This window comes from Danio rerio, chromosome 7 (genome assembly GCF_049306965.1).
Source record: "Danio rerio strain Tuebingen ecotype United States chromosome 7, GRCz12tu, whole genome shotgun sequence".
NCBI classification, from domain to species: Eukaryota; Metazoa; Chordata; class Actinopteri; order Cypriniformes; family Danionidae; genus Danio; species Danio rerio.
In genome coordinates this window covers 38215048-38235886 of record NC_133182.1, presented here as the reverse complement: position 1 = coordinate 38235886, position 20839 = coordinate 38215048, and the positions used below count along the sequence as shown (strand labels likewise).

Here is a 20839-nt window from a genome sequence, read left to right as displayed (position 1 = left end):
TGATGCTGTTAACCTTTAAATCTAGAGTAGTTTGTGTTTTAGATGTTTCTATAATGGCTAATGGAGATTCTATAGCTGGCATCTAGCAAATCTTCTATCGTGGGGAATCACATGTTAACCTCCAAAAATGCTGCTATTCAGCCAAAACAAAGCAACCATAATCGGCCAGAGTCAACCAAATCCCACAACACTGCTCCCCCACAGACACACATGATTCAGAGCTGCACAAGAACCCGTCCTCTGTCCTCCCCTTTCGAAAACATCACACACACACACACACGCACACGCACACACACACACACACACACACACACACACACACACACACACACACATCTACACACTGTAACTTGTGTCCACTAAACTATGAGAGCAATTACTGCAGATAGCTAAAAGAAAGGAAGAAAGGCGGCGAAAGAGAGCAGTTTGGATGGAAGGTGTGCATTAAACGTCCAAAGAAAAGAAACTCTAGCTTCTCCTGCTTTCAGCAGGAGATGGCAATTACTGAATGCTGTGATGCTGCTCTTCTCCTCTCTGTTGTAAATAGGTTGCTCTGAGACGATAAAAGCTCCAGGATTTGTATCTGTGTCCAAAAAAATGTAAGTGATTTTTAGGCAAGAACCATGAGAGAAACTGAAAGAGACTTTTGCTTTTTTTTTTGCATTTGCAGAGTTAGCGATGAGGTTTTTTAGATGGGCTTTCCCACGACTGAATTTGATCCCTCCTTTTTTGCTCTTCCTCTTTCTTGCAAGTATGCCATTTCTCTGGCTCCTCTCTTCTCCATTCTATCTTTTCTGTCAGGTCAGTCGGTGCCTGCCAAAAACCACTTTCTTGTCATACAACACTTTTCCAATTTGGTCATATGTCAACGGTGTAAGTAGTTTAGTTTAGACAGGCAAATATGTAAGATTATGTTGAGGGGTGCAATAAGCTCTGGGTTTAAAGCAGACATAGAGATGTGTGTCTCTATAGATATAATGTTGGCTGCATCCCTGAGGATGCTTTGGGCTGCTGGAACTTATTGAGTCCTCTACTGTAAAAAGTTAACTTAAGGTTATTTAAGGTTAACTTTTGAATAACAGTTATTTAATGTACACTACAGGTACATTCAGGTTTGTTCTAATTGAATTAATATGTTAAATCATGATGAAGTTTTATGCAGTTGTAAAGTCTTAACTCAAAGTCTAGTCTTGTTTCATCAGGATTGCCTTATGGGGTTTAAAGGAAAGTACCATTGCTGCAACAAGCAAAATAATAATATGCAGTGCCTGAAAATAGCAACTTTTTTCCATCTGCCTTAGTGCACAATGTGAAAACAGAAGAAATCATTTTAAATAGGTAAATTATTCTTTATTAATTATTAACTATTAAACTGCTTGGACCTTTTTAAGTGATGCTAATGGTCTAATCGGATTCAATGATTTATGCTGAGCTAAGCTAAAAGTGCTTTGGCCAAAAATTAAATGGATGGCTTTATTGTTTAACCCTAGGGGAGTTGTAAAATTATTATTTCTGAGTTTTTTTAATAATTGTTTTTTTTTTTTTTAATTTAGGAGTAAAATGCAGCCTGTGGTGAGACTTGACGACACTTGCATGCAAACTTTTTTTAAATTGATCAGGAAACCACTGACCAATTAGATGTCTGGGTTTTGTAGAATGTGTTGCAATAACGTCTGCTAGTGTTCCGTCTCAGTGTATCATCTGCCTCAGGTAAACCTTTTTCCCCAATTCTGAAGAAGTGCGCTGATGACATACACTAGACTAGAGGCTGTGGTCTTTAGCACCCTTGATTGTGCGCCCACCTCCTGTTATGTAATAGCATAACAGAGGCCAGCAAATGAGAGCTGATTAGTATACAACCTCATTAGTAAGTAAAATTTATGGAAGGGCAAAGAGGTCAAAAGCATTTAAGCTACACACTTTAACTACTTTGACTACTTTTTTTAAGCTGTTTGGACAGACGTGTGTAGGTAAAGTGTATAGGCCGTCATATTGAGGTGATATAAACACACCCAGTCCTTTTTTAAAAAATTTAATAACATCAAATCGGTGGACCAATTGGAGCAGTTTTGAGATCGACCGCAACTTGATGTAGGAGTGTGAACCCCTCGCCTACTGAATTGATTGACAGGCACATCACCATATTCTCAGTTTGTTGTTTCACGTCCACCATTTTCAGCGTGTGAGTCAAAGCGATATCACTAAAGGAACACCCTTGCTCATAGATTTATAGATGTAAGGCTCACTGGACTCAACATAAGATCAACATTCACCACATGATCGCTCTCATTGGCGCCATTGTTTGTAACTTTAGGTGGGTTTGCAAACATGTGTACTTTTCATTGCGTCTTCCTTAAACTTCAGCTGTTTGCATTTCCCGCAGTCACAAAAGCTCCCTGTGATCTTAACTTGGTGCAGTTGGAAAGTGCGAGCGCGTTGGCTCACATGCGCGTCTCTCCATTATAAATAATGAATTTGCCTTAAGCAGGTCCCAAACCAGAAGCGCCGCTTAGCTCCATGCATTTTAGAATTCTAAACATAGGTTTCTATGAGGGTACACAAAACGGTACCGAAAGCCAGCGGCTGTCCGCGGTGCCCAGCAACGACTCAGGACACTGTTCATATTCCTGCCGCGCCACAGAGCACCATCCGAATACTTTCATTTTAAATAACCGAATGTGCACGTCTAAGTTGAAACTAATTTTTATGTGAAGCAACAAACCTCTAAAGCAGCGCGCTGTGTACACGCCCCCAAAATGACCCCACTTTTTAACACATTATAATAAAAAAATCTGAACTGTTTTAAACTGAACCTAAACTGGCACTCCCAGAAGAACCATAATTTTAGTATTAAATCTTAAAAAAGGGATAAATCAGGTGCCCTTTAAAAAATACTATTTTTTTTAATTGTGTGATTTAATTTTCCATATTTTACTCTGCAGCTTTTAGAGGATAAGTTTGCCTAAAACTTCAATTACTATAACTAAATCTTAAACAATTTCAAATAAATTTTGTCACTATGCACAATTTGGATAAGTCAACAAGCACAACAGTTGCTACACTCAAAAAAAAAAAGACTTTTGCTGCTTGTTCAAACGATTTTTATAAAATGAGTTGAAATGACAAAATTCTTAAGTTTTCTTGGGACAATTTAATGGTTTTATGTTCAATCTACTTAAACTAGTAAAAATGATTAAGTTAACTTAATCGATTTGTGTTGGGACTGTGACCGACTATTCACATTAATATGATCAGTTACACAAATACCGTTCAAAGGTTAAAAGCCTATTTACCTTCCACTTAAATAAAAACTAATTGTATTTATTATTATGTAAAGTATGATTATTTAGCAGAACATAAAGCACACGTTTAAACAAAAAAATAATAATAATAACCGATTGAAGCATTTTTATGAGAAAGAATAATTTCTTAGACAGAAATTGCTGAAATTGTTGTCCTAAAATATCACAACACATTTGTCTGACAGGCATAAAGCAGATGCCCTAGTTTTTTACGATTTTGCGATCACTGAATCTAACACAAATTCAACAAAGAGTCACAGTTTTTTTGCGATTCTACAAAATTCTTAATTTAAATGCAAAATTATTGCAAAAAATTTAAATAATAACATAATCAAACATCCAGTTCTAAACCAAATAATAAAATTACAATTATTTTAGTTTGCAATTAATTGTATTACATGACTCATAGACGTTGCATTCGCTGCAGATGTGATGTATTTGAGTGTCTCTCGAAAAATGATATCTCTCCTGTGCCCTCACAATCATTACATTACATGAAAGTGGGGGAAAATTGTTTTGCAGCCTGTGAAGTAAGCAGACATGGATTCACATGTAAAGTCAATACAAAGATGAGATTAGGCATCCTGTTGCGCAAATTAAATGAATACAACATCGTGAATTGAGAGTTTTGTGCATTTGACATGCTTCAGACTGCAAAAGAAAGTGGGCACAAACATCTAACAAACGGAGCAGTGGAAAAAGCTAAAAAGCAAGCAGCTTACAATGATGGAGATTGGTTCAAGGATGACGGTCTCTAACCATGACCGAATTGAAGAACATTATTTTTGCTTCACGTGTATGGCTGCTAGCCTATTATGATGAGCGTCAAATCGATAAATGATTTCGCTCAACTCTTTCTTTGCCATTGATGAGAGAAAACACTTCCCTGTTTTAGGTGTATTACGTTAAGCATTTAAAAATATAATTTAAATATAATTTTTTTATATTTATATATATTTTTAATAGCAAAATTCTTCTCAAATTTTACTGCAAAAAATCATTATAAAATTGTGAAAAACTAGGGGGTCTAATAAAGATTAAAAAGTAGATGAGATGTAAGAAAACTCATCCGTAGTTTGACATCATTCATCTGTGACACATTCAACATCCCCCACTCTGTAGCATTCATTGTAATGCCTTAATAATAAAAAACAGAAAAAGAAGCTTTTTGACATTTACCCGAGTTGTCGCACTGATTGCGTCATCAGATTTAGCACTTCTATTGGTTTTTGGTTTTATGCTCATCATTTGTGGCAGTAATGCACCTTAATGTTGGATGCCACTCTCCATAAAACACAAAGAAGAAAATAAGGATGTAGCTGAAGTCGCCTTCAAATATGATAAATGGAAAATTGTGAAAATTTGCAATGGGCATTAAACAGATGTTGGTGAACTTGTCAAAACAACAATCAAAGACCACACATTTTAACCAAGGGTTACATTTTCCTTTCTAAAATTGTCTCAGGTGACTAAAATGGTGGCACGGCTTAAGGCAGGGAACCTCAAACCTGGCCCACAAGATCAACTTTGATGTAGAGTTTAGCTCTAACTCTTATCAAACACACCAGAGCATGCTAATCAGTGTCTTCAAAATCATTAGAAAATCACTGGGAGGTTTGAGCTAAAGTCTGCAGTTCATTGGTCCTCCAGGGCAAGATTTGAGGAAACTTCGTTTTTGAGCAAATTATCCTTTTAACACTTTTAACACTTGAGTCATTCTGGGAGATGTGGACATCATGACCAAAAGTTGATGATTTGTTGTGTTTCTGCTGCCTCCTACTCGTCTGTTTCCAGTAGTCCAGTGGTGACTAGTCATCCATGACGAGGGGTCATGACTTTTAGGTTACACCTCATCTGTAATTCTGCAGAAGGGTAATCTGAGAACTGAGATAACCACACATCCTATTGTACACTGTATCTGTGCAAAGGCGCATGTTCATAACTGCAGGCAGTAAACACATACAGTCCCCCCACCCTATAAAAACACCGAGGCATGACTCCACCGCTTTCTTATCTGGAGTGTGTGGCTGTTGTGCTCGTCATTGTGAGTTTATCTCCTCATCTATGTGTGAGAGAGAGAGCCGAGGTGCTTCTGCCTCTGACACAGACAGACAGACAGCAGTACTTGAGAAAAACCCTCTGTGACTTACAGGCACCTGCAGCCGTCTGAGAGCAGCAGACGAGCATATACACTTCAACCAGGTGTGGCGAGACCATCAAAATGCGCTGTGTGTCTTCAAACACTGACACATCAAAACATTCATTTTGAACACCCACAGACACACATCCACTGGCTGCTTAAGGTTAGCACAGTCCTATATGAAATAATGTCTCTCTTAGTGTGTTTGTGTGGTTTGAATTCTTTATTTGATTTACAGACTCTAACTGGCCACGTAACACATGTCAAAAGGAGAGAGGGAGAGAGAAAGCTACACTTCTAATTAGAAGACAGCTGAATATAATGTTCCTTTGTCCTCTGTGTCAGGAACAATGCCAGCTATGTGTGAGGTGTGTTATGCTATTATTGTCCTTAACAGAGACATTATAGACACGTGTCCCCACCCTTCTTTCTGTCTGTCAACATCAGGCTTTCCCCCCTTTTTATTTAATTGTTACTGTTTCTTTTACTTTAGTTTGTTTTAGGATAATTTGTATAATTTAGTTTCACTTGATTGTCTAGGTATGGGTTGCTGTGAAGTGTTAACCTTTGGATCATATCTGTTTTTTTCTAAAAATGTCTGATAACATTTCGACAACATAAGTTTCAAATGAAAATATTAATTAGAGCATGTTTTAAATTTGAACTTTTTTGGCAAAAAATGTCAATTTATAAAAAAAAAAAGTAATTTGTTGTTTCTGAACATTGATTTATTAACATGTCTAAAAAAACTAAATCTTTTTTGTTATTTTGACCAATTGTCGTTTGATTCAAGATGCTCTAAATGGCAACATTTTTATTTTAAATGTGAAAGAACTGGATTAATATTCCTATAAATGTTAAGTTGTTTTTTTTCTGCATATACTACATTAAATAGAATTTATGACATTAAGGAGGAAAAACATATTAGATTAATTTTAGATTGTGTCAAATATTATTGTTTGTTTTTTCGTTTTGTCGTTTTCGTTATATTAGGTTTTTTATTGTATGTCATTAGCCCCTTTCACACATACAGACTTATCCGGAAAAATACCGGCAATTTTCCTGGAAAGGGATCATGTGTAAACAGGCCCGTTTTGAAAATACCGGTAAATACGTTTCCGTTTTTTAAAAAGAGAAGTTGTAACATTACTGGTAATTTACCGGAATGCTGCTCTGTGTGAACGCAAAAGGAACATTGCCGGAAAGGGAGCATTTACGATTAGAATGCACTGATGTTAGACATCTACTCCAGCCAATTCAGAACATTCAGATGCATTCACATTTGCGCTTTACAAAAATAAAAGCCTTTGAATATTTTTTTCGCTAACATGCTTATGATACACAGCTGTTTGTTTACCTGTGTTCGGCGAGCGCCAGCACACACACATTATCAACGTCTCGGCATGCAAGAGTGCTCCTTTATGATTTAATCCAAGTTGTTCACAATACTTATCCACCCACAGAATTTGTTATGTAGTCAAATGTGTAAACATTTAGCTGTGGTTCGCGTTTTTGCCTTTGGATGGGACAAAAGCAGGTGCATAAATGCTAAAGCTTTAAATAAAAGTGAAGCCATCAACAAAAACCCAACCCCTTTTATGTTTACAATTACAATCACCATCGTTTAGAGGTCAATTTTGGTTATTGGTGTCAGAATTTACCGTTAATGTGTGAATGGCCTGTTCTGGAAAAATTCCGGAACGTGCCTGCCTGTGTGAACAAAGCTTTGTTGAGTTTACCGGTAAAGTCATTCCAGAAAATTTCTGGTACAGGTATCACTTTGTGAAAGGGACTATTATCTATCACTAGTCAAAAATACAGCTTTATTGGCAACATTTTAAACTTCATATATTCATTCATTCACTTATTTATTTTCCTTCGGCTTAGTTCCTTATTTATCAGGGGTCACCACAGTGGAATGAACCATCAATTATTCCAGCAAATGTTTAATGCAGCAGATGCCCTACCAGCCGCAACCCAGTACTAGGAAACATCCATACAATCTCACATTCACACACACACACACACACACACCCATACACTACGGTCAATTTTATGTATCCAGTTCACCTGTACTGCATGTCTTTAGACTGTATGGGAAACCGGAGCACCCCGAGGAAACCCACGAGCACACGTGGAGAACATGCAAACTCCTCACAGAAATGCCAACCGGCCCAACTGGGACTCGAACCAGCCAAATTCTTGCTGTGATGCGACAGTACTAACCACTGAGCCACCATGTCGTCTATTTTAAACTTTCTATTTTTAGTTTAATATTTATAATACAGAGAGAATAAATAAGAGAATGTAAGTAAATAAAGATATAAGATGGAGAAAAGGGCATGGTGCAAACACAATGAAATAAAACAACATAACATGGATGAATTTACATACAAAAAATATCATTCCCCCTCTCTGTCTCTCACTCTCTTTCTTCAATAACAATGAGTTAGATGATAGTAATATGAATCGACTGCATGTTCCAAACCCTCCAGACCTCATGGGCTGCAGTGCAGAAAATACACAACTTTTAGTATAGTAATATGATCTCTGCGTGCAGAGAGAGGAAAAAGAGAGATGTGTTTTTACACCTGATTAGATTTACGGAAAAACACTGCTTCGTTTGTTGCAGAAATATGAGAGAAGCGTATGAAATATGTTGGAGCCGACATCTGCAAGTCCCTGCATCCTTTTAAAGATGCTGTTCCAGAGTCTGGTTTGGGACCGAGGCCCAGTTGCAATAAACCCTTTTGAAATTACAAAAACTTGATAATAATTACGAGGATATAACAGCTCTTCATGGACGTGCTCCACATGATTTATCTGAGCTTCATCTATGTGGCCCTGCCTGTCAGTCTCTGAGGTTTACACTTTGATGTGGTAGATCGTTCTGCGTTAAGGCATGTCAACTCTCAAACTCAGTTTTGCAGAGCTGATGCGCACCATAATGTAGTTTTTATGTCACTGATTATTGTTATGCTGCACACATAAAGTTCACAGAAACTGCTTTTCAAGAGTCTGGCATAAACTGTCAGAGCTGTCGCTTGTGTTATCTGGAAAAGAGAGAGAGAGAGATCTTGTGTGAGGGTGCCGTGTTTGTTGTTATTGCGTTAACCTGCAGCTGTGATGGTACTTTGAGTGTTAGCGGTTTGAGGATACGGCCCCGCTGCCAACCTACGCACACACACACGCACGTACACAAACATGCACACACATACCGATACCTGCATTCTGTTCGTCTGCATAATAGTGCTTTATTGTTGGCGGCTGATCCTGGGTAATGAAATATGCTCTCCCAAACCACAGTGTGGCAAATAAGTCATTCTTCTGGAGGTGTGCCGACCATGAAAGAACCTCCCGCCAGCAGACACAGATTAGGAGATTAGCTATGCTGGATAACTGTCCAAGTGTATCTCTTTGGCATGAGATTATCAGTCACAGTGGGATGAAAATGAGTGGAAACCCCATAGTGCATCTATCTGACCTGTCTCATGCGTAATCTTACGCATAACCCAAAGCTGTGATGTTTACTCCTGTCATAATACTTTTCATATTTAAACAGAGCCTTTTCTGTGCTCAAGGAATGGTATCTGGGCCTTATTCATAAGGATGAAACATGACAGTTTACATAAGAATGAAGGTATGAGTGATTTACATGTAGGAATTAGCTCTGCTTGTGTGTCATGAATAAAGCCCTCTGTGCTGAAAATATGATATATATGACAGACTTTAAAGAGTGAGATTACTTGAATTGTCATTTAATCCTTCACAGCAATTTTGTTCCAACCTTAATCGATTATTCTTTTGTTCTGTAGAACATGAAATACTGTATTTCTCACTCTTATCAAACAGTAAAAAGGTATTTTAGAGCTTGTTGTAGCTAAAATAATTCTTATTTGAATGCAAATACCTATAGATGTTTCTTTTTTATTTTTACCAGTCAAGCCATTTTCAATAATTAGGCTACCTAAGCACAGTGCTGGGGTAAGTTACTTTTGAAAGTAATGCGTTAAAATGTTGAATTACCTCCCAAAAATGTAAATAGTTGCACTAATGAATTGCTTTTTATAATAAGCAATGCGCTACGTTACTTTTGAGTTACTGTTGCGCTACTTTTTTATTACCTGGCTGAGGCTTGATCTCTTTCAGAACTTGATTTTTTCTTTCTTTTTGTTAAATAAATTTACTTTTAAAAAAATATATCAAAAAATATTTTAGGATGTTATTTGAGAACTTTCTTACCCCAGAGCTCTACATGCCATAAATACAGATTAATTAAATATAAAAGCAATGTGTTTGCTACTTTTGTACTTTAAACTACTTAAAATCACTGTCTATTGAGGCAGTTCTCTTTTCTTTTTCTTTGATTCGTTCAAAATAATGAACACATTCTCTTATTATCTGAGTGATTAATTGTGAATACTTTAATTTTAATTTAGCAATAATTTTTTTTTATCTAAGTGATTAAACTAAAAAGTAACTTGTGTTACTTGTGTAACTTGTGCATTTTTGAAAAAGTAATTGAAATATAATTACTTAATTTTTAAAAGTAATGTGTTACTTTACTTGTTACTTAGAAAAGTAATATTATCACGTAACTTGTTATGCGTTACTTCCAACACTGCCTAGGCAAACTAATAGCGTATATGCGAAGCTAGTGTTTCTTCCCATACTTCCGGTGAAGGGTTAATGTGACTTTTTAAATTTTATACAGATTCTTTTAAAGCATCAATTATATACTCAGTTAAGTAAACTTGAGCAATCATTTAATTGTTAAAGTGTGAACCGAGGTGAAAAGCCGGTTACATGCATGCACCCGTCAGGATCAGCAGGTGAGCGCAGAAATGCCTTTGGAAATACTGGAGTAAAATAAATTTAAATATTTTAAAGACATGGTGCGGTAAATTGTAATTTAATTCAGTGTTTCTTGTACATTCTGAAACCCACTTTATAGCGTATATCATTTAGGCAGTGAAGATTGTTGATTTTTTAAAGAAAACAGACCTTAAACGCGTCGATTTTGTAACGGCATACAGTTCACTGAAAGCGTTTGACCCAGGTTACTGACACATTAATGGCTCTATTTTAATGATCTAGGCGCAAAGTCTAAAGCGCAGGACGCAAAAGCATAAAGGGCGTGTCGGAATCCACTTTTGCTATTTTAAGGATGGAAAAAAAGCTCTGCGCTGCGGCGCGTGGTCTAACAAGGTTGAGCTTGTTCTTTTAATGAGTTATGCGTGTGTTTTGAGTTTGTAAACTAATCAGAGTCTCATCTCCCATTCCCTTTAAGAGTCTGCTGCATCTGGCACAATTGCTATTTACATGGCAAATTTTGTAAGTGGAAAAACTGAATGAAAAAACTGAACCCTTCATTAGCCAGAAAACAGTTAAACAGACCACTGCAGTGCAAGAATAAAGAACAAGCCTCCTCCAATCGGCCTTTACTTTCACTTTCTGTGAGTCAAGTGAGTTAAATGTGGTTAAATTGAAACACATGTCCTATAACCCATGGTCCAAAACCTGACAGGTGGACAAATCTAAGCTTGTTTTTAATAAAACAAATATAAATCTGCATATAATAAATAACACTACTAAAAATAATAACATTATACAAAAGCAAGTTGTCCTGAATAACCTGAAAATATACTCGTGAGATGAAGAAGGAATGGAGGCAGTGGTTTTTATATTTATGTAGAAAGTAATAATTTTGTAAAATTTTAATCCTTTATTTTTTTTTTACATTTGTAAAGATATTTGCGTATTACTGCACATACTGTGTATTAAGCAATGTGTAAGCGAGGCGCACAACTAATGCACTCTGCGCTGGACTTTCAGCTAGTCTGTTGCAGTCTATTTTAGTTCCTCAAAATAGCAACACGCCAACAATGCGCCTTAACACACCTCTTTTCTAGATTAAAACACCAATGAGTCCACAAAGTGGCGCAAATAGATTTGCTATTTAAACAGTGTGGTGGAAATAGAAAAAAAAATAAGGTTACGTTGGTTTGAAAATAGCGACAAGTCTGAGCAAACACGTCATGCGCCTTATTGCGCAGGGTGTATGATAAGGCCCTAAAAGTCCTTCTTCATGCTTCATGCATGTTTATTTTAATGCTTGTTTGTTGTTTGTGAAGCACTTTGAGTTGCATGTATGTAGTAAAAAGGGCTATACAAATAATATGTATTATTATTATTCTGCATATACCCTATTAAGGCTGCGGGTGGAAGGAACAATTCTGATCATATTATCCATGTGCTTTGGTGCAGTTCAGTATTAATACCTTGTTTTGATGCATATTCTCATTAAATATATGAAACCCTTTTTACATCTGTATGTATGTACTGTTGTTTATTTTAGATCTTTGTAACTTATTTCTTAGTAGATAAGTAGTTATGTAGTGAACAGAATATCCAAGAGGGACCATCAAAACACGTAACCAAATTAGTAAATTAACCCCTTTCCCTAAATTAATAGAATATCTAAGGGTGGACAATCACAAACCCCAAAAATATAACTAAGTGAAGATTCATAAACTAATTTTGAGGAGCATGTGATATGATAGAGCACTACTGGCTGCTCATCTGTAATCAGTAATAATCCAATCAGAGTGATCCTAGTTTACTATAAATCGAACATTTTCTCCCCACTGCATCTTCGTTTTGGAAGAATCCCCCCTTCCACCCCATCTCCTCCTTTTTCTCCCTTTTCTAAAGGGGGAGCTCTTGAGACCTACCTGATCTCAGATCTCTTGATATGCTTATTGACCAGGCGGGAGCCCTGGGCTCAAATATCTTCGAGCTCAGGGTTCTCTCCCGGGCCAGCATGCCAAACCTACTATAAATGCTAGGCTTATCTAAGTGGGAACTCTTTAAATAAATAAACAAATGAGTTAAGAATGATCAAAATAGGAGAAATTTTAGATTTTTGTTGTTGTTTTAGCTCATTTATTTGATTATTGTTTTTCTTTGCTTAAAAGTGTTTTCGGTAATCTTGAATTTCATTTGGACATTTCTGAATCTACCTGCTTGAGAATCACTGAGCTGGTAAATTTGAATTAGTATGGTTTTAATTCATGTTACTTTAGTGCTCAGTTTTATTCAGTTTAGTTCAATTTATTAACGTATTGTATGTGAATAGTACTCTTCCAGTCTTTTCAATGCCATGTGCAACCTGATTTCAGTCAACGCATGATTAGATTAACTTAGCAGATCTCTTTGTAGTTAACCCCTACTTATGGCTTTAAATCTTAATTTGGCCTTGTTGATAAGGTATAATAGTTAGGATGGATCTTAAAATGGGTCTTAAAATGAATTGTGACTGTTACAGTACCCAGAGACCACAGACATTTGTTCAATTCAAGTCAATTCATCTCTATTTCTATAGCGCTTTTACAATATAAATTGTGTCAAAGGAGCTTTTGTTCGTAAAAAGAGCACTAAATGATGTCATCAGACTGGGATGAGCCCTAATTGGACACAGGAACCCCTAATTACTTGTAAACTTTTAAACACCTGAATGCACACACACACACACACTTGGCATTGCTGTTTATCTTTATCTCTCGCTAAACGCATACATTCCTGTCAAACCATTGGTTAGTATCAGACAAGTGTCAACATGGCTTCTCCACTTTTAGTGAAGCAGAATGTTCGAGACCAGAAAAAAAAACATGCTAGTTTATCATAGCCAGTGTGACAGGAACACAACATAGCAACATGCCAAAATGAACACTCCCAGATCCTCAGGTTTTTCTTTTTTCTGTCTTCCCACTGCAAACAGAGAGACAGGTCTGACTGGATTAGGTGTCTAGACTACAGAATTAACCTAAATAGAACAACATTTGTGTACTTCACCTGCAGATATCTATTATATGTGGCAGCTAGAGATTATAAAACTGTGATGTTGCTTTCAGCAACTGGAGTGTGGGTGTTTCCGCCTCTTGATATGGTGTTATATTAATTGGTATTTAAGCCTAGTTAAACATTGTCATGGAACACATCCATTTACAATGTCGTTTTTATTCATTGCCTGACATAAATGGATTATTGGTAGATAGCTTTGATGACTGCGTTATTCATGATGGCCAATCTACTAAATATTCCACGCCTCTTTAAGGTTTGGTTTAGTCTGCAAAGGCACTGGATCAGCGGCCTTTTTAAGTCATTGGCTGTCAAAGCCTCTTGCAAACATTGAGTCATGCATAAAGAAGGAGATATGGAAGATCTTTAGAGCTTTCCCTCTGAAGGTGTAGCTGTGTTGGAAGTGACTCAAAGGGATTTAACCATTCCAGTTGTGGATGAGAGTCTGCTATTCTGAATATAGAGAGTCTACAACAGAATATTTGCAATGCCATATTTAAGCAGCGTTTACATGAGATTGTTGTTATCATCATAATGCCTTTTGGATATTGACCTTATTCCTCATGCATGAAGAATCTTTTTGGCACGAGACTTCCAGTCTCATTCACTTCCATTGATTTTTAGACGTTAAAAACAGCTTGTTAAGCTTCTTGATGTTACAAACTGATGTTTTCATATTATATGATTCTACTTTTTATGTATATTCATGAACGCACTTGTTTGTAGAGCAAGTAGTTTGCTGCCGTTTATTAATTCTAGTCATTTCTCCCATGGGCAACTGAATTGGAAGTTCAGAAAACCAGTTGCGAAAATGAGCACTCTTCCACATTGCAGAATAAGGTCAATACAGATACAGCAACATGGGCCTTGTTTACCCCTTGTGTTAAGATCCATTTTTGTTGATCTAATCCAAAGCAGATGGAACTAAATTTATATCTAAGTCTAAAATGTTCTGTTTTTCAACACTTCGGGAATCAAAAATGTATCTGATCACTTAAAACTGCAGTTGTTAAACCCCTCTTGAAGAAGAGCAACCTGGATAACACCCTATTGAGCAATTACAGGCCAATCTCAAATCTCCCTTTCACTGGCAAAATCATTGAAAAAGTTGTTTTCAACCAGGTTAACAAGTTCTTAAACTTCAAGGGGTGTTTAGACAATTTTCAATCTGGTTTCAGAGCACATCACAGTACAGAGAGCGCTCTTATAAAGATAATCAATGATATACGTCTAAACACAGATTCAGGTAAAATAACAGTGTTGGTATTTCTCGATCTCAGTGCTGCATTTGACACTGTCGATCACAGCATACTTCTGGATAGGCTGGAAAACTGGGTTGGGCTGTCTGGGACAGTTGAAGGGAGAGGTTACTATGTCAGTATAGGTGATCATAGGTCGAGGTGGACACCCATGACATGTGGAGTCCCACAAGGCTTGATTCTGGCACCTCTCCTGTTCAACCTTTACATGCTCCCTCTGAGCCAAATAATGAGAAAGAATCAAATCTCCTACCACAGCTATGCTGATGACACTCAGATCTACCTAGCCTTACTGCCTAATGACTACAGCCCCATTGACACCCTCTGCCAATGTATTGATGAAATTAAAAATTGGATGTGCCAAAATTTTCTTCAGTTAAACAAAGAGAAAACTGAAGTCATTGCGTTTGGGAACAGAGATGAGGTTCTCAAGGTGAATGCGTACCTTGGCTCTAAAGGTCAAACGACAAAAAATAAGGTCAAGAATCTTGGTGTGACTCTGGAGTCAGATCTGAGTTTCAACTGTCATGTCAAAGCAGTCAGTAAATCAGCATACTATCATCTCAAAAATATTGCAAGAATCAGATGCTTTGTTTCTAGTGAAGATTTAGAGAAACTTGTTCATGCTTTTATCAGCAGCAGGGTGGATTACTGTAATGGACTCCTCACTGGCCTTCCCAAAAAGACAGTCAGACACTTGCAGCTCATCCAGAAAGCTGCAGCCAGAATTCTGACCAGAAGCAGGAAATCAGAGCACATCACACCTGTCCTCAGGTCTCTACACTGGCTGCCAGTTACATTCAGAATAGATTTTAAAGTATTATTACTGGTCTATAAATCACTAAATGGCCAAGGACCTCAATACATTACAGATATGCTGACTGAATACAAACCTAACAGATCACTCAGATCTTTAGGATCATATAAACTAGAAGTTCCAAGAGCTCAGTCAAAGCAGGGTGAATCTGCCTTCAGCCACTATGCCCCTCGCTGCTGGAATCAGCTTCCAGAAATGATCAGATGTGCTCCAACATTAGGCACATTCAAATCAAGACTGAAAACACATCTGTTTAGCTGTGCCTTTACTGAATGAGCACTGTGCTGCGTCCGACAGATCGCACTATTATGTTTTTCTTTTTCTTTTTCATTCTTTTATAACCTATTTTAACTCATTTTAATTTGTTTTTATCTGTTTTTAATAATTTTTATTGTCTGCATTTCATTCCGATGTGTGCATTATTCCTGTTTATGTAAAGCACTTTGAATTGCCACTGTGTATGAAATGTGCTATATAAATAAACTTGCCTTGCCTTGCCTTGCCTTGATCAGATTGGTTACATAAACACTCACAAAAGACCACCTTTTCTCTGCCTACAGACCAAATATGTGGTCATTGTGTTGTGAGAAAACCAAGCTATTAATAAGCTATTAACTAAGCAAAATAAGCTATTCATACTTTACTGTGTTGTACCATATCATATTTGCCATCCACATCCATTTTAATGTGTTTATGCTTGCATGCAACATCCCAGGTAGCAAAGAATTCTGGCCCAGATTTGGTGTAAAGCTGGCATAGCAGACATTCATTCGGCTCTGGCAGATAGCATGTGGGCCAAACATGGGTCGGGTTTGGCAGAGGTGGCAAATGTGACATGTGGCCAGATGTAAAATGTTGTATTGGCCCAGATGTTACAAATTGATATGTGGGCCACGTAAGTTTCTTGAGCCACATTTAAAATACCTAAACATTATGTTTGAGTAAAAAATGTGTTTAATACACTAAATCATTTCCATCTTCCTGTTTTTATCTTATGCCTTTATAATCCAGGAAATGCCAGTTTAATCCAGGAAACAGTCAAGATTTAATTATTTGAATTAATGAATCTATTTTTCTTGTTTATTAATTAATCTATTAATCTCCTGTATGTTGCAAAAGAACTGAATTTAACCTACAATAAATATATTTTATAAACCAAATCATAATTTTACAAATTATTCTAACCATATTAACCATTACCAGTATTGATGCACCTAAAGCATAATGCTTTATGGGTTTATCAATTTCACTGCAGTCGTGACACAACAAGTCTGGCTTCCAGACAATGACATGGGGTATATCGGTCCAGTCCAGATACGGTTCATGTCTGGCTCTTGTCTGGAAGCCAGACTTGGTCCAGTCATGCACCATAATTCACTGCATCTGATTGTGTGGGCCAGAGCTGGGCCAGAGAGATTTTGCTATGTGGGATAGGTTTGTTCATTCAATAACACTTGTGCATTGAACTATGTGCTCCTGCGAAAGTAATATACAGTTTGACGTAATAAGGAAGAAACATTATTGAAATCCAACCACAAGTTGTGCGAAAAAATGCATTTGAACAGATTTATACCAGGTGGAAGCAAGCAGTAATGCATCTTGACTCACTGCTTATGATCGATTTACTAAAAATGCATGTGTAGGTGGAAACAAGGCCTTGAAGATGCACAAATGAGGGTTTTTCTAAGCTGCTGAAGAGTAGAGTATCGGCTGTCTGTGTAATCTTTACAAAGGTCTTTAACATACACTTTAGAGATGTGCTTTTCTCCTTAGACCTCTCATTATCACATGCCGACTGTTTGTCTAGTCACACTTGCTTACCAGAAAACAACTTGTGCCGCCATCAGTCTTTATTTCTCTCTGTTTATTAGTCTCTTTGAAACCCTTTAGTCAGTGCCTCTCGTTAAAGTGACACTACATGTTTTAATCTAATGGAGCTTCCTCGTTTGTTATATATTTTAGTAACCAAGTATTAACAAGTACTGTTTAAAATATGTTTAAAAAAAGCATATCACTAATTATAAAAACATTGATCAGTCTTGCTTAAAAGAGAGTAGTCACGTTTATATGAGCTCATGGCAGTGTGTTGACAGAGGAGAGAGTATGTCAGTGAACTTGTTGTTCCACTTCTGTCATCAGTGTTATGTTTGTCTTTAAATGAATCCATTGTCATGTGATTCTAGATCAGTTATTTCTAACAGTATAGCGATGGTGTGTATCAGTTTTTCTTCACTCAAGCAATCATAGATGTCTTTGTGACTTAACAATTTAATAAATAAAATTTAAAAAAAACTTTAACTTTGTGGTACAGCAGCTTATTTCTAAGGTAGTACACCTAAAAACTAACTCACCCTATATTGTTTTTGCAATTGACAGGTTCCTAATGGTATTTGTAGGTGTACATATTAATAAGTTAATGTATGGAAATGGCTTTTTTTCTGAAAGTGAAAATTACAAATATCTCTGCAGATTAGTCTAGAGGATGTGTTTGTGAGGTTATGTCTCCTTGGCTCCTCTCTCTTACACTGTCCCAACGGAAGATGCTGCAACATGGACACAAACTGCTTTCTTAACTACTAACGGTCTCACCAACCCTGACAACAAACTGGTTACTTCACCATTTTTTATAGATTTTTATTTTAAACTACACTTAATAAAAGATTGTATTTGTATTTGATGCGTTTGAAATGCATATTAAAAATCCATTTGTATTACAGAGATTACGTAATATAAACCAATTATTAGACGTATTTAAGTCAAATATATTTTCTTATAATTTTAAGTAATATTGTTAATACAACATAATGCAATATTCAATTAAATTCCATATTTGGATCAATAAGCAATATTAAATGCTATATTTTATTCATGTTCATGTTTCGTTTTCTACTAAATTTCTACTCAATAGGTATAATTACAATATCCAGATGTATTCTGACTGATGTGTTTTGATTATTTAAATACAGTTTTAAGATGAAATCATAGCATAAAAACAATAATAATACACCATGCCTTTTTTAGGAAGCAGAAATGAGTACTTATTTCAGAGCAGTTTTATTCATGACTGAAAGATAAGCATGACATTGTCTATGATTAGTTTAAATTAAGACCAATCCAACTGCTTAGATCTTTATATACAGCAGTGAAATTTCAGGAGTGAAATTTAAACCACACTGAACTGAACTAAACTGAACTGCAACTCTGAAATCTGGACTGACACAGTTTCAATTTACTAGAACTTCTATTTTAAGCTGATTTGACACAATCTACTAGATTGTAAAAGTGATATAGACAAAAACATGAATTGAATATATAGGGATCTCAAATCTTAAACACAGGCATTCAAGTTTAGTTTTCCTAATGATATTTTCCCCAATATGACTGAATTTGAGCCATTTGAAACACTTATGGCACTAAATATATATATATATATATATATATATATATATATATATATATATATATATATATATATATATATATATATATATATATATATATATATATATATATATATATATATATATATATATACTGAATAAGCATTATTGATGAGAGACTTGAAGTGTAAGCTGTGAGAAGCAGATCTCTGTATGCAGGCGCCCATCTCATCGTGCGCCTGTCTTCAAGAGAGTAATGGGGGGGATGTATGTGTGCATTTGAAAGCGGAGCCAGGTGTGTGTATTTCCGCTGTTATGCTCCTGTTATTTAACCTCTGCTGCGTGAGATTTGGAGTCTGATAAGACTGCAGCGCTTACTAACAGACGCTTGGTCACTCAGTCGCACTGTTTCTGAAGGAGATAGGTGTTCGGTAACCACAGCCCCGGGGCCAAGCCCTGCCCCCTCGGCCACAGGAAGTGTGGAGACTGATAAACACACAGCACTTCCTCTTTCTGCCCCACATCTTCTTAACCAGCAACTTCCTCACAGTACAGTCTTACATAACCCACACACACAATCATGCACACTATCACCGCAGGTACAAACATGCACGGACGCACACACATAGCAGTCACGAGTCGGGATAAACATTTAAGTGTAATATAGGTCTTGCAAACTATAATGGAAGATTAGGTCAAATGTGCTTGTACAATTCAATTCTTTGTCATTGATCCAAAATGTATACCTTCTCACCTGATTAAATCAGGGATTTTATGTAGTGTGTTGTGATCTCACAGGATCACATCAACCGTCAAAGCTCTCACAGTGTCTGTGGTGGGAATTTAGCTTTATTTTGCTTTATTCGACCATCGTTGCTCCTTTGAACAAGTCTGTGGACACATGATGTTCTCACTGACAGCTGTTTCTAGTCACTGTGCATCCAACAAGTGGCCTGAGACCAATAAACACTGTGCACGCACAAATACTCCACACAGGACCATTATTTTCCTTCTGGTACAAACAACTGCAGTTCAGTTCTGACTTAGATTTACATGAGTGTGAAATGCATGTGTTTCTTCTCAGCCTTTTCCTCCATCCTGAGTGGATGTCACTACAGCCCAAACAGTTTTTGGACGTGTACGTCCAGGGTGTTTCCGGTCATTTGTTATTTTAGTTTTATATGTGTGCACATCTATTTGGGGTGGACATTTTGATGGTTCCTCTTTAGACATACTAACCATTCACTTTAAGTAGCTATGCACATACGCCAGATTATTCACTTTAGAATGTTAATAGATTATGACTTCATATCTTTGCTTCTTGTAATAGTGACCTTTTTACCACTTTTCCAGCAGTTTTTATTTCATTTTCCCTTAAAGGATTTTAAAGACATCTTCTTTAAATCATTTTAAGCCATGCACCAAATGATTCTTGTTTAAAGATAATTACTAACTTTGATTTGAGGCAAAGAGATATATGGATATTTGACAAAAATAGTTACATAACCTTTATATCTGTGACTTTTTTTTACAATACAGAGAGCATCAAAGCAGCTTTACAAAGATAAACAGGTGAAAAAGTAGAATCAGTTATTAATAACCGTGTGAATGAAAATTGGGTGTTTGCATAGCAAAACAATGTTAGACAGTTTTAACCTTTTCATGTTTATTTTTGTAGCACTTCTACAATGTAGTGTCAAAGCAGCTTAACATTGAAGTTCTAGTAAATTAAAACTGTCAGTCCAGTTTTCAGAGTTGAGGTTCAGTTTAGTTTAGTTTAGTTCAGTGTGGTTTAAATGTCCCTTAAAGTCCAAACACTGAAGAGCAAATACATTGATGCGCAGCTCTACAAGTCCAGACCAAGCAAGCCAGTGGCAACTACCAAAATTCACCAATCGACGAAATTGAACAACGAAAAATAAAACCTTGTGAGAAACCAGGCTCAGTTGAGCACGACCATTTCTTCTTTGGCCAAAATTACTGTGCAGTCTAGGCCCCGGAGGCTGACGAACACTGGATGTCCATCGTGGAGAACTGCAGGTGTAAATAGGTCACCAGCGAAATTAATCCTTGAGGGATTA

The 20839-nt window shown here is 36.6% G+C and overlaps 1 long non-coding RNA gene across 3 annotated transcripts in view; it reads left to right on the top strand.

Moving 5' to 3' along the window:
• The window catches only part of LOC141375405 (uncharacterized), a 180928-nt gene that overhangs the window by 79570 nt on the left and 80519 nt on the right, over window positions 1–20839 (top strand). The window contains exons 3-4 of one of the 3 annotated variants that reach the window (XR_012383410.1): window positions 5455–5605; window positions 5681–7281. The exons of the other annotated variants lie outside the window; for them this stretch is intronic. This is a non-coding gene — a long non-coding RNA (uncharacterized lncRNA). Of the gene's footprint in view, window positions 1–5454; window positions 5606–5680; window positions 7282–20839 lie in introns of those variants that run through there. 3 annotated transcript variants of the gene reach the window in all.